This window comes from Achroia grisella, unplaced genomic scaffold, assembly GCF_030625045.1.
Source record: "Achroia grisella isolate CSIRO2021 unplaced genomic scaffold, CSIRO_AGI_Agris_v1 utg1062, whole genome shotgun sequence".
Classification (NCBI taxonomy): Eukaryota; Metazoa; Arthropoda; class Insecta; order Lepidoptera; family Pyralidae; genus Achroia; species Achroia grisella.
In genome coordinates, this window is record NW_026712566.1 from 1,113,377 (window position 1) to 1,128,155 (window position 14,779).

Genomic DNA, 14,779 nt, shown 5'->3' on the forward strand with positions numbered 1-14,779 from the left:
TCATCATCGGAGAGTTAGAACAAAATATAGATAAGTATTACCTTTTTGTGTTGGTAGTATTCGAGTTCCCGACCTTTTGCCTTAAGTCGAGGTATTAGAAAGAACGTCAGTAACATCGCTCTTAGTCTTATGGCTCATAATATCTATCTGCCCGTTTGGCAGCCCTGTTCACAGCAATATTTCAAATGAAGGTAAAAAATTGGGAAGCCCTCCATTCGCGGCGATTCCAATAGTGCGGCCCGGAGTCGTAAAACGCACGTGTTTTGGTCCCGCTACATGTGTACTTTGAAGGGCGAACTTTTGGGTGAGGACCGTCCGAGTTACGCCGTGAGAATAGTGTGGATATGACATTTGTATTTCTACAAATTATAATAGAATATTACGATATGTGAGTTATGTGTTGTTGATTAAATATAAATAAATATGACATAAAAAGTTTGTAAAATTTCACCCTTTTTCACCATTTTTGAAGTTAGAACGATGAATTTTTTCTTTGGCTTTTTTGGGGTAGATTATTAAATATATTGTCTTTATTTTGTCAAGGTCCACTATTTCCCGTGTATGGAGTTGCGGGCACAGCTAGTAATAAATAACTATCTTACCGTAAATGTTACGCTTATGAAGTTATATGATGATATTTCGTTTATAGGCAAATATAATGTAATGAACGTAAATATATAACTTACATTCTATATTTATACCAATAATATTTGTTTATATATTAGTACCGCATATATTAATACATTAGTTTGTAGCGGAGCACGCAATGTACTTAAAAGTTTTCATTAGTATAAAGCTAGTAGCGCCATCTATTGACAAGTAGTTTTATTTACAAAATATTATATTGGAACTCATAGATGGCGTTAATAAGTTACCAACAACTTTCTTAATTGTTTATTTAAAGTTAGATCACTTTTGTAGATACTACAACTTAATATGTAACTACTTAAATACGTTTTAGATAAACAAAAACATAATGGGTTTCCTTATGTCTAGGTAATAATGAAATAGTCTAATTTGAATAAAGATAGGTACCTTTCTAATTGGAATTTAAAATCTGTACGGCCAACAACAATTATATTTATCTACATGTTACTAACATGTAGATAAATATAATTTTTGTTCTGAAGATAATTCCTTACATTTGATCCCTGTTATTCTATCGCAAAACCGAGATCCCCCGTTTCGGCCATTTTGAATCGCGTCACGTACGGGCCGGCGCGTAATTGGCGCCATTTACCGTCCCTGGCCGTCGCATACTCGTTACACGTTTTTGGTCCTTCGTCCATCACTAGATATGTACACCTACATTGAATCCTTATCACAAGACGCGTAGAGTTGAAATTCGCACTGGAGTGGCAAGTTGACCGTTCCAGATCCAATATCAGAGACAGTAACTTTTGTCTACGGTTTAGTACGGGACGTGTTGATGGATGTATGCATGCTAAAGCGTATAAGTTTTCACATAATACTTACGTAGTACATCTACATAATGGAGGTAAGTATACCTACACAAGCGTAAATATTTCTATTGTCTTGTTTGATGTATTTTTTACGGATACAGGCATGAGAATGAAATTAGATTAGTTAATTCGCAATAGCGAACTTATTAGGAATGAACTAGAATCAGCTAAAGTAACCGTTTACAGTCAGATGGGCCGTATGGTAGTATGCCCCCATCGTTGTATAAAAAATTGACAATTTACAGCGCCATCTATTCCCAAGGCAAGCAGAGCATGTGTTATCGGTACTATGTAGATAACTGATAAATGATAACAAGACTTAGATATATATTTTTGTAAATACATAGCTACATAGAGAACACCCAGACCGATACAAACTATCAATACAAACATTTATATCGTGCGAGGAATCGAACCCGCGAAAACCGAAAGTATAGCGGTGTGTTAAACCGCTAGACCACCGCGGCCTTGCGAAAGAAGTGAGACCAACGCAGGCGATTAAATACAACATGAGTCTTAAACAAGTAAACCAAATAAACAAAAAAACATTAACACCAACGCAATAACGCAAACAGCCGTCGCAAAAAGCCCGACCGTTATTATCAGTCGTTGATTCCATTCACCGAGGCCGAATAAATCAACGCGAAAGCCGAAAGCCGACAATAAATTTCGTCCCAATCCTGGTCATCGCGACCCAAAAGGCGTTTTGGCGCTAACCCGGGGACGGACCTTTCCGCTAAATAAATCCCTTATCTGCATACGGCAAACCTTTCTAGGGTCCAGCTTAATAAATTCAGGTTGGGTCTTGCGAAGTTTCTTGTTGGTGTTGTATGGAGCTGATATTACCCCCTTAGCAAATATATATTACAATTATATTTTTATGCCACACAAAATCTATTACCAACGTTAAAATAGAAATTTACTGTATAATCATACTTGTAAATTATTGAATAATTTACATTTCTTATTAATATTACAAATACGTAAACTGGTGAGTATGGACGGATGGATGGATGTCTGTTACTTTTTCACGCGAAAACTACTGGACGGATTTTGATGAAAATTTTGCTTAATAGGCTACAAATTTCGTACGGGTGAAACCCCGGGCACAGCTAGTTAACAATAATTTTAATAAACATTGTTAACTATCATTCTAATATTTTACATAATACTTCAATTATATGTACCACCATAAATCTAAGCAACAAATTATGGATTTTTAAGGGTTGATAACGTTATTGACAAGCATATCATATATTTATTTTTATTAAATCACATATATAATATATTAATGTTATGTATATGCTTTAATAAAAATATACTATTTATTTAATTACAAACAAAAAATTAGAGATGAGTTGTTGCAGGCTCCGCTAGTTTTTAAGAAGTTTTGTGATAACAATAGATAGGGTTACAGTACAAAATAATATTGAAAATATAAATATATTTTATTATTTCTTGGTATAGTAGATATCTAACTTCAAGCATAAGTTTTTTTATGTTTTCAATTGACCAGGTACTACTTGTACCTGGTCAATTGAAAACATAAAAAAATATCAACGGAGGTATTGTCAGCTCTATATAGATCGTAGGGGTCTGCTCATTTGAAAGGCGGCCGAGCGGGTGTGCCCAAATCAATAGTAATTCTGTGGGTAATCCCTCGGCCCTCTGAAAAATATATAACTACGTAATGTAACGTTAATTTAGGTAAAACGGTACAGTACAAGGTTATCTGCCTATTTGAATATTCTATGTAGGTTAAAACTGTGTAGGAATTTGAATTTTCACTCATTAATGTTATACCTTTTTATCCTCCTAGACTATTCACACAATGCCATCTAGTGGGCAGAGCTTGTATTATGAGTACTAGTCTATTAATACTTACTGTTTTTTAGTAAATACCTACACTAAAATAGATAGGAAACACCCACACCGATACAAACAATCATACTCACGAATGTTTGTACCATGAGAGGAATTGAACCCGCGACCATCGGATGTGAAGCGGGGTGTTAAACCACTAGACCACCGAAGTCGTGAAGTTCGTCGTCATTAATGATGAGATAATATTTATTTTTGTAAATTATTTCGGTTTTTAAGAATGTTAATAGAATGGTGCACTCGCCTGCACTGGCGGTTTACTCTAGCGGACCACCAGTGGAGAATGAAGTCAGGTCATTCAGTCCATTGAATTCACCATTAATAACTTCAATGGATTCCAGAGGGGACCGCTTGGAGGTCGACCTGATAGCGGTACTTATATTGTCATGCATAGGATGTCGTGTATTTGCTAGCAAAAAGGCAACTAGTTCTCATTATTAACAATCCCTATTAATTAATTTAGATATCTACCTATATTTTATACAAAAAGGTATCACAATGTAGGTATCGTTAGTAATAAGTTCAAAAGATGTAAACAATATTCTAGGGGTTAAATTGAGACCTTGGAATATTTAAACTGTCTATGCTATAGGTATATAGAATAGAATAGAATAGAATAGAAAATCATTTATTCAAATAAACTTACATTGAAGCACTTTTGAATAGTCATAACATTTTTTTTTTTTTTTTAATCTACCGCTCATTCGGAATGCTGTCTCATCACAAGAAGAACAAGCAAGAAACTTGTGTGTTGCTCTTTTAAATAATTTATTCTTACTTACAATTTAAGTTTAGTGTGTGAATACAAACCACCGATTAGCACTAATTCAATTAAATACTCAAAAAGAAAAAAATATTGAATACATAACCAACTGGTTAAACAATTAATAAGAGGAAATCAGTCATAGTGATTAGAGCAGACCAGTCCCTACAAGCAGCACCCGGTCACGAGTATGACGGATGAGCCAGCCATCACTGCGCTCGACCATATTTTAGGGAGCCCAATGACCCGGCCCACCGCGCCGCCACAAGTCTGGACATTTTAGTGAGCATGACTACTCAAAACACCAGACCACGTCATAGCTACTCACAATTGCCATCTGATGTTTATAGTATTCACATTTCACATAAGAATGCATGCGGCAATTAATACAAAACCCGCTACGCTTTCATATTTCTAAAATAAATAATATAAATATTAGTACCTACTTACTTTAGAAAACTGTATAAGATGTTTTTTTATACAACTGAAATGTTAAGCTGAACTGAAGGTTTGTATCAAATACAGCGAATATTTGAATTTATTGAAACATTTTCTTTAAGAAAATCAATTTATTACTCAATTTCTACAATAATACTCACCTAATAAATACGTTACCAATAAAAAGTCCAGACTGGGGACGCACCCTACAATATGTGCTCTGTCTATCCCATTCTCGCTTGTATTTTTTCATATATCCCATCTCTTTTTAAGCTGACCGCTTGACCATTGGTTGGGCAGTTACGAGGGATGTAGGTATTACGCACACATCGATATAAATTGTAGTTTTTGAATGTGTGCATGTGTACAGTGGGAGGGGATTTCATGTTTTTTTTATGGATGATAATGGAATGGTGCACCCGCCTGTGCTAACGGTTTACGCTGGTGGGACACCAGTAGAGGATGATAATATGAGCATGAGCTCAGATCAGTTAGCCCATCATGGTAAATTCACCGGAAATTTTACATGATGGTTTCCAGGGGGAACCGCGTGGAGGTCAACCTGATATTGTTGTAATTACATTGCGAGCAAGGGGGTTATTAATCCACATTACTAACAATCCCCTTCCCCCCGGGGATTGGACTTTATAGATTTATTTTGTACTAGTCGAAATTCGACCATTATTAATTTAAATTATATTATAATAAAATAATAATAATAATCTCAGGACAATTCACATAGCGCCAACTAGATCCAACTTAAAAGCTAGTTAACTCTTGTGTTAACTGATACAAATAAATAAATAGAGATATAATTTTTTCCTAAATACATACATATTATACATAGAAAACAACCAGACCGATACAAACAATCATACATATGAATACAAATGTTTGTGTCGTGCGACGAATCGAACCCGCGACCATCCGAAGTAAAGCGGGGTGCTCCACCGCTAGACCACCGAGGCCGTCGAGGTATAAGTTCGAACACTATTAAGGTTCTATTGTCAAAGCTTGATTCACGCATTTATGATTACTTTTGTAACTGCACAGAAATAAAAACTTCGATTCGATGATTTGATAATTAATAATATTGTAATTTTTTTATAGACAAAATGTTTTTTGTTTTTTTATCTTAGTTCGTTGTTTATTTATTGTTTCAGTTGTTGTATTTAGTCTACGTGGGTACCTCTGTCTCACTTATTTCGGACGGGTTCGGTGGTCTAGCGGTCTAGCACGCTATTATATATCCGATGGTCTCGCGTTCGATTTCTCGCACAGTATAAACATTTGTATTCAGGAATATGATTAAACAATCAATAACATAGAAAAAACCAGAACGATAAAACTATCGTTCTGGTTTTTTCTATGTACGTATATCAAGTATCTATTTACAAAAAAAATGTGTCTAGATATTTATACCAGTTCTCTAGTACCTAGCATATCACAGGCTCTGCTTAGCTTGGGTCTAGATGGCGCTGTGTGAATTGACCTGGGTCATTATTATTATATAAAAAAATGACGAAATCGGACCTAATAGTTAGTGTCAAATAAATCAACAGGATAAGTATCTTATAAACGCGGAAGTTTGTGAGTATGGATGTATGGATTTGTTACTCTTATCATTTACGCAAAAATGATTATTTGGATTTCTGTGAAACTTTAAAATGTTATAGCTTAAACATGTGAATAACACATAGGGTATAAATTTCACGCAAGCTATACTCCGGGCACAGCTAGTATAAGATGTAAGAACTACATACATCCCCGAATTCAATTAGACAATCGTATGTTTTCCACGCTATCGGCAATGCGTATAGATAGAATATCGTCAAGGTCGGGTCTGTAGGGTCCGGGGTTCGGGGTCCGGGGTCCGGAGTGCTTTCGGGTCGAACCTAAAACTTTCGGGCGCTAGGGCGGGTGTTTAAAGTGATATAACAGATTTTGTCCCAGTAACTCCCTCAGTATAACTAGATAATTTATATCACTACTAAATATATTTTAAACGTATGTTTGCTTAATGTTTTATTAATGTATCAAATATTTATATTCATTAGTATGTTTTCCGATTTTTGAGAGTTGTCTCAATACTTTCCATCGATAGTAAACATCATTAGTACATATTTTGTAAGTATATTTTTTAATATTGACTCTTTTTCTTTGATTCAAAATATTTATGTTTTATCAATATTTTTTTGTAAATAATGATCATTATCATTGCAACCCGGAAGACGTCCACTGCTGAACAAAGGCCTCCTCCAAAAATCTCCAAGACGATCAGTCCTGCGCTGCTCGCAACCAACGTCTTCAAGATATCTTGACGATCGTCGGTCCACCTTGCTGGAGGCCTTCCCACGCTGCGTCTTCCGGTCCGCGGTTTTCACATGTGCCCTGCCCATTGTCTCTTCAGTTTCGAAATTCTTCGGGCTATGTCGGTCACTCTGGTTCTTCTGCTGATTTCATAATTTCTGATACGATCACGCAAAGAGACTCCGAGCATAGCCCTTTTTTTTAAATACATACCCAATATAACTAGAAAATATGCAGACATCATATTTTCTAGGTATATTGTATGTATGTATTTATCGTCTGTAAATTTTGTATCAACAAACAATTGTATTCATGAGTTGTCGACTCCAACGGTAACATTTCATATTGCATGTCTTCTTTTCGTTAATATTTCCCAACCCAACTATTTGCATACTTTGTACAAAGTTTTGGGATGTGAGTATACTTAATTTAAAGTTGTGTATTAAGAATTAAATTAGATTGCATTACGGACTTATTTATCCGAGCGTAGATGCTGCGTGTTTGGGATCAGCTTGCTAAATGTGCGGAGGACTGTTTATTGGGACATAGAGAGCTGTAGGGACGGTATTGATGTTTAAATATTATAGAAAATAATAATATTTATTGTTTTTCTTTGATTCAAAGTATTTACATTTTTCATTGTTTTCATTGTTTTCGGGGATAGATTTAACTTAGATATATGACGTAAGATAATATTTATTATTGTAAATTATTAATATTATACATAAATATTTTTTTTTTTTACATTTTACATTTTCGTTTTAATTTGTGTACTCAAAAAAACGTAGTCCGGATTTTATTCCAATGGACTTTTTCTTATGGATTGTTTCGTAAAACAATACACTTTAATATTCATATTAATGTTTCTTATTATTAATTTCGGTAAATTAAAAAATATATTATAATACATAGTACCTGTTATTACTTTTACTGTATATCCAACATATGTACTACAAATATATGTACATACGTTAAAGTCTATTATAATGATGAACTCTATCCAATTGAAAAACAATCATAAAAAACCAAAAATTGTATAAAAATTATTCCTGTTTAACTGTACATATTATTAGTCTGGTTAAGAGTCTGTACTCCTACAAATGCTTTGTAACTAGCAAGCTTAAGTTCATAGACGCAATCGACTCCACTCAGGTTTGTGCGCGCCCCATTTCCTGTAGTCCGGGCCGACGGGCGTGGGCGGGTGTTTGGTCACTGCCTGAAACATACATATGGCGCATTTAACTGTAACTCTAGGGTTGCCAATTCATATTTAAATATTTAATACTAGTATACCGTCATGACTTTAATCCCAGATGGGATATTCAGAGGCATTCCCATTGTAAATTGTGGTGAACTACTAACACTTGCTTGATAGCTTTCGCTGGGTATATTTTAATACCAATCGCTAACTCGAAGATTATTTGTTAATGGTGCTCACATCATCAGAGAGTCAAAGTAGAAATTGAGTACAAAGTAGTAAGTAAATTGATTATAACCGATTTTAATAATATATCGGTATATTATTAAAATCGGTTATAATCAATTTTTAAGAAATCTATCCTTTAACATATGTATTACTATAACAACATAGAATCTTATCAAGTAAAACAAAGGTAAACAAACGCAAGATGTAATAACGATTTATAGTTAAACAAATTGTAGTAAAATCTGTACAGTTAAAAAGATATTACTTTTACATTATTAATTTATTCTACCTGCTGTTACCACTAATGGGTAATATTGGTCAACACTACCCCATATAAATATTACCCTATTTTATGTTAATATCCAAGTAAATCTTATTGACCCGTTCATCTATTCACAGCATCCCTCTCAACGATTTAATTCATTGTCACGTGAATCCAGTGGGAACTGGTTTCAACCGGATATGTCCAGTTTCGACAGGTAGACAGATCAGCATCCCTGTGATACACTTTTGATCTTGGACCCGCGTACAAAGAGACACCTGTCTGCTGTTTATATTGAATAATTTAGGGACAACTTGCTGGTTTTTATTCAGATAAAAGGATGAATGACCCCAACTTTACAATGAATGATTTACTTTTTGAATTTTTTTCAAGATACAGTAAAGACGATTTTAGACAATATTATTCATATAGTCATATACATATATTATTAATATTTTCGTTGAACGAATTGCTCTTTGTAGATTTTAAGAATTCTATTCATATGATATACCTTTAAATAGTATATTATAGTGACAACTGTATTTATTTATTTAAAATAAGTGTATTTATCTGCATTTCGTATACTAATCCGAGAGAAGGCAGTAGTCTGCGTACTCTTGACTAGACTGAAGATATTGGTACACAGCGAAATGTGGATTTGTCAAGTATTGCATTGACCACATCGACAGTTGACAATGCCTCTGACGATTCCATCTGTAATAACAGGTCGTATATGTATACTCGTATTCTTACAATAAATACGTATTGTATAAATACCAATTTTTTTTATAATTTAAGAAGTATTCTTCAATTTAAGTGTAATTAGTAGAAACCCCAGAAACTAACCATAATAATAATAATAATTTATTATCAGGCTTAATTAATGTCACTACATACAAATACAAATTAAGAGTAGCATTTTAAAAGAGCAGATTATTCGGGAATCTCGAAGTACATCAAGCAAAATAAATAGTAATGTGATTATAATTCCATCTATAATTTATTCCTCAAATATAGACATCTAATAGGATGTTACGAATCGGTCGACTGTATACGTCTCAATTTGATGAAAACACGTTATTTTTTTATATTTTATATATTGATAGAGCTATTGGGAATCCAAGCGAAATTGAAATTACATTACATAGCAAATATGATATAAAAATATATATAATTAAAAGGAAAATAAGAGGAGTACGCATACTAATTTAAGCTTCTACCACTCCACAATTCCTCTACCTTTAAAAGGTGGACTGGAAGATATCCCTCATATCAATAAGTCCGCCATTTTACAAATTTATTTCTTAATTTCGATGTACACTTTCATATTAAGTGTTGTTACTGTATAAAGTGTTACAAAAAAATACTATTCTTTTTTTGAAAAACTAAAACTTTTGTTTTTGAATTAAGAATAAGAACAAAAAAAATGCTAAGTGCAATATTAATTTAATTTAATTTAATTTAATTTAATTCAGCATTTAATTCAGCACTTATTTTAAAAAAAAATCCTTAATTTTCATTATATGTTGAAATGTAGGCTTAATTTATTATAATTTATTTTATTAATTCTCTAAACAAATATCCATCTCTTTATAAAAACCAGTTTTGTCCAGATCAATCCGGTTATAACTATAGGGATCAGCATCCCCTTGATACACTTTTGATCTTGGTCCAACGTACAAAGAGACACTTGCCTATAGTTACCATTAACGGACACCTTACCGTATTGTGTACAGATAAATAGACACGTGGATGCTGACCCTACTGACATATTCAGATTTTTTTAAATAGACTAGAATAAAACTAGAATAACGAGGCGAGACTGTTTTAATAAATAAAATAGTTTGTGTTTTATTATTAAGTCCTAATTGTTAGCCAACATAGTATAGATAAAGCTACAATAGCTCTATTGTTTTGAACAAGTATTTACTCGCGACTTCGACTGCTTTTTTCTGAAATAAAAGATTTAGGAGTCATCAGAGATCCAACCGTCCCATACAATCTGTTTTTATTTAAAATTTTATTATGATGTTCTATTCAAGTGATTAATTTTTAAGAGGTAACAAGTATACAGTGATACTTCTGATTTTAAAATAAAGGTATAAAAAATAGTGTAAAACATTTAACAGTGCAGAACACAACAAGTCATAATGTAAATAAATTTACTCAATGTACTATATGTACATGTCTGTAGAAGTCTCTTTTTTTTGTAATGCTCCACAGATGCACTATATTGCACGTAGCCGCAGTAGGATATCGAGCTCGTCATAGCTGTATGTGATGTTAACACTAAGAATGAGTATTAACCACAATAATAGTAAGGATTTAATAAATATATTACGTAAGTTGGCAACCCTTAACCCGAGTTGTAGATAAGTAACGCGCCACCTCGCCACTGTTTGATGTAACGCATTTGTAACGCGCCGATGTAAACACAGATACGCGCGCTATTCACTCACAACGCTGCTATTTCCTACTGGATATGGGCCGAAGCTTATGTACTCCTGGAGACCGGGTACAACAAAGGCAGCTACGACAAGATTTAATACAATTAATAATAATGGTATTAATTTCTTACTGTTATATGTTTAGAAAGACGAAATTGTCTGTGGAGTGCTAAATGTTATCTTAGATTTATTCTATTTATGTTATTTTTTTATTATTTTTTGTCTTATAATATAAATATAGATTATGAAACAAAAAAATATTGACGATAGTACTAACGCAAGGGACTATATAAAATTAATATTGGAGTAATTACTCTTAAACTATTAACATGAAGAATATTGAAAGTTTTAAGTCTGCATTTCGGCGTTACGGAGCCGATAATTTGTGTTATCTAACTGTATTGGCGATATTTTCTTAGTGCATTTGTATTTAACTTATAACTAATGATACGATGGTTCTAAGATATTTTTTAGTCTTTGCAAAGATACGAATGTTCATCCACTGTTCACCAAAAGGCATAATTCGCCTTATGAACACAAGAAACTCTTCTGTAATTCAGGCAATCATCATCTTGATTTCAGAAGTTTCTACATCTATTCCTGAGAACTAATGTTTTATGATTCCATGCAATATCACATTTCATTAATTTTTATTCCTATTTTATATAAATATGCAAATAATTTAGTTTCATAAAAACTAAAAGAGAATGGAAATAATCTTTGATGTTTTTTATGAATAAGGACGTAAATCGTGTCTAAAAATTTCACGGTTATAAAAAATTGCGTGTTCAATCAATTCTCGCACGTATTACAAGCGACTTATTGAATATAATGGCGATTGATATTTTATTGTATTATTAAAATGTGATCCTATCAAATACTTACAGACAGTCACGCCAATACAATGTCAGCGATTTGATTACCCAAGAGACGCTGAACGTAAGAGGGTGACCTTCATATACATAATAAGTTCAAGATTTAACATTTGATATGATACCTCTGATATGATAACTATTTATAGTAATTTGGTATGCTAGGTTATATATAGATAAAATAGATATGATCTTATATCTTAGTACACAAATGTGGATTATTTACAAGCAGTGTAATTACGAACATTTATACGTGTTAGTTAATAAATGTTATTTATAATATTAATAACAAATCTATCTATCTATCTATGCATATTTTTATCAATTTTAAATGACCTATGCTCCTGGAGCTTAGAAAGCTCTTAAAAATATATTGCATATATTAGTAAAAAATGGCATATTTACTTTGCAATTTATTTTTATTGCATAGTATCTCTACATTTTGTACAAGTTGTTACAAAAATTTTACAAACTATGTACCATACATTGTAAAATTTTTGTAACAACTTTACATGACCAATGAGTATATTTTGCAAATATCAAATCTATTCAATCCACTTACAGTTGATATTCGAATTTTTCATATAAGAAATTCTAATGTTAATAATTATAGTTAGTTTTAAAACTGTAGTATACAATGGACTGCTAGCTCCAGGACCAGCGGAGGTCCATGTACGGATATTTGCCACCTTCACCCAGAAATTGTGTATTTAAATATGTAGTTTATTACTATTATTCACTAATAGCTTGTGTATATTTTTTTATATGTTAGTTTGTAAAAGTCCATTGTGTTACTTAATAGATTTATATTATTATATTTTATTCAGTTACCATTACCATGCCTGGCCACCGTTACACCGTTAATGGAAGGGATGGCCTTTTTCTTTCAGGAAAGCCTATTACACACAAAAGGATTACTTGAATGACAAACGTGCATGGCAATAATAGTTTATGTACGTTATTTTCAGACATAGACACTTACGTAAGTACAAAATGTAAATTAACTGGTCATTAAAAAAAATCAGTTGAGTTTCTTGTCCGCTCTTCTTAACTGAATCAGAATACTGAACTGAATGGCAGGGAAACATTAATAATAAAAAAAAAATTACGTTCATAAGTGATTAAAATGTCCTACATGAAATATCATCTACATCAAAACTCATTTATTCATGTAGGAATATGAATAAATGATTTTTGTTTTTATTTGATTCATCGGTGATCAAATTTCGACCGTTACTGAGTTTACACTCATAATAAGTGTGTATTTTACAATATTTTATAGGTTATATACAATTTTCCAAACATATATTTAATTTTGGTCCAATGTTCATAAGGGTAATACTAACTTCCATAAAATGTAATTTTAATTAATTTGTGTTTGAAATGATAACTTATTATTATTTACTTCAATATTTTAAACTAGGTTTGTAACCCGTGTGTTGTATATACAAAACAAAAAAAAAATCTCCACCCCGCTCGGATTTTTTTTTGAGTGGTAAACGATGGAGGCCCAGAGGTCGACCTTCGTTGAAATGTTGGTCTTGATCGGTTAAACCGTTTCGGAGGAGTATCGTTACCAAGAGTACAAATCTGATCTCTAAGCTCGGCCCGCGTTCAACGGTTTATGTACTGTGACTGTATAAATATAATATATATACTACAGTCAACGAAACAACAGAAATATGTCTTCAATGATGTTCATTTTTATGGTAACAAGTTTCCATCAGTAGGCCGTCAGTTCGTTTCCCATTCGAACTCGTATGAAAACAACGAAAAGCCCCACACGTGTGTGGGCCCCATAAAGAAAAACTCATCTAATCAAATCCAAAGTTCGCTGGAACAAAGTAATATGAAGTTATATTTTCAGTGCAATATACCCTGGAGGCGGCCTCTGCCGTTTTCAAATATTTATCGGTGTTTTCATAATTCAGTCGGAGGGGACACACAGCCGACAGTTTTTATTTGCCACCGTCTAGTTTAAGATTCATGATCTCATGAGCTATTGGCCGCAGATATAGGACACTATTAGAATTGCTCAATCTTTGTTGCATGAAAAAACAATTCCAAATTTAAAAAGCTTTTTTTCTTACTCTTTGGATTCAAATTTAAGATTAGAATCATAAGACACTGGACTCAAATTTATATTAAACTACCAAGAATAAAATTGGTATGAGTATAGGAATATATGAAAGGTCTCTAGAATACATATTGAAAAAACATAAGCCTAAATCAGAACAAAATTGTCAGAGACATCACATAGTACATTACATCTATAATTATATTACAGTCTCTTCTTTTAGTTTATATTCCTCATTATATGTAGGTTTATAATAATAAAAATTTTAATAGTGATTTACAATAAAAAAAAACTATTTTACGTAGGTACTATAATATCGCAAAGTAATTTGCAATATTCCAAATTGCCAAAGATCGCTGCGCTGTTGCTTAAGTTAGTTGTCGATATTTGTACAGATTCAGGTGTCCAGACGACACAAGTACTACAATATAAATGAAATAATCTTTATGCAAAACATTAGTAAATATACGTCTCTAAGATGTTTATAAAAGTATGTTCTTAATTAATTTATGTATTTTCAATATAAAACGTCTTCATATTACTCAACAAAAATTCATAAGACTTTTTATTATTTTTTATTGTACTGCCGCGTCTGAACATTATTACTACATATTCATTCTCGCCCCTAATATAAATTTATATATACTTTGGACACATTCACATTATACTATTATTGGTCTTTTTCTAAAAGTATCAGTTTTTTTTTATACCTATGTAAAACAAAAAAAATCTTATTAATTGTAATTTATATAAAAAAGGCCAACAATTTATAGTACATAATTAATTTATAAATGTCAGAAAAAAGTAAAACATTTACATGTTTACAATTTAAATTTGGAA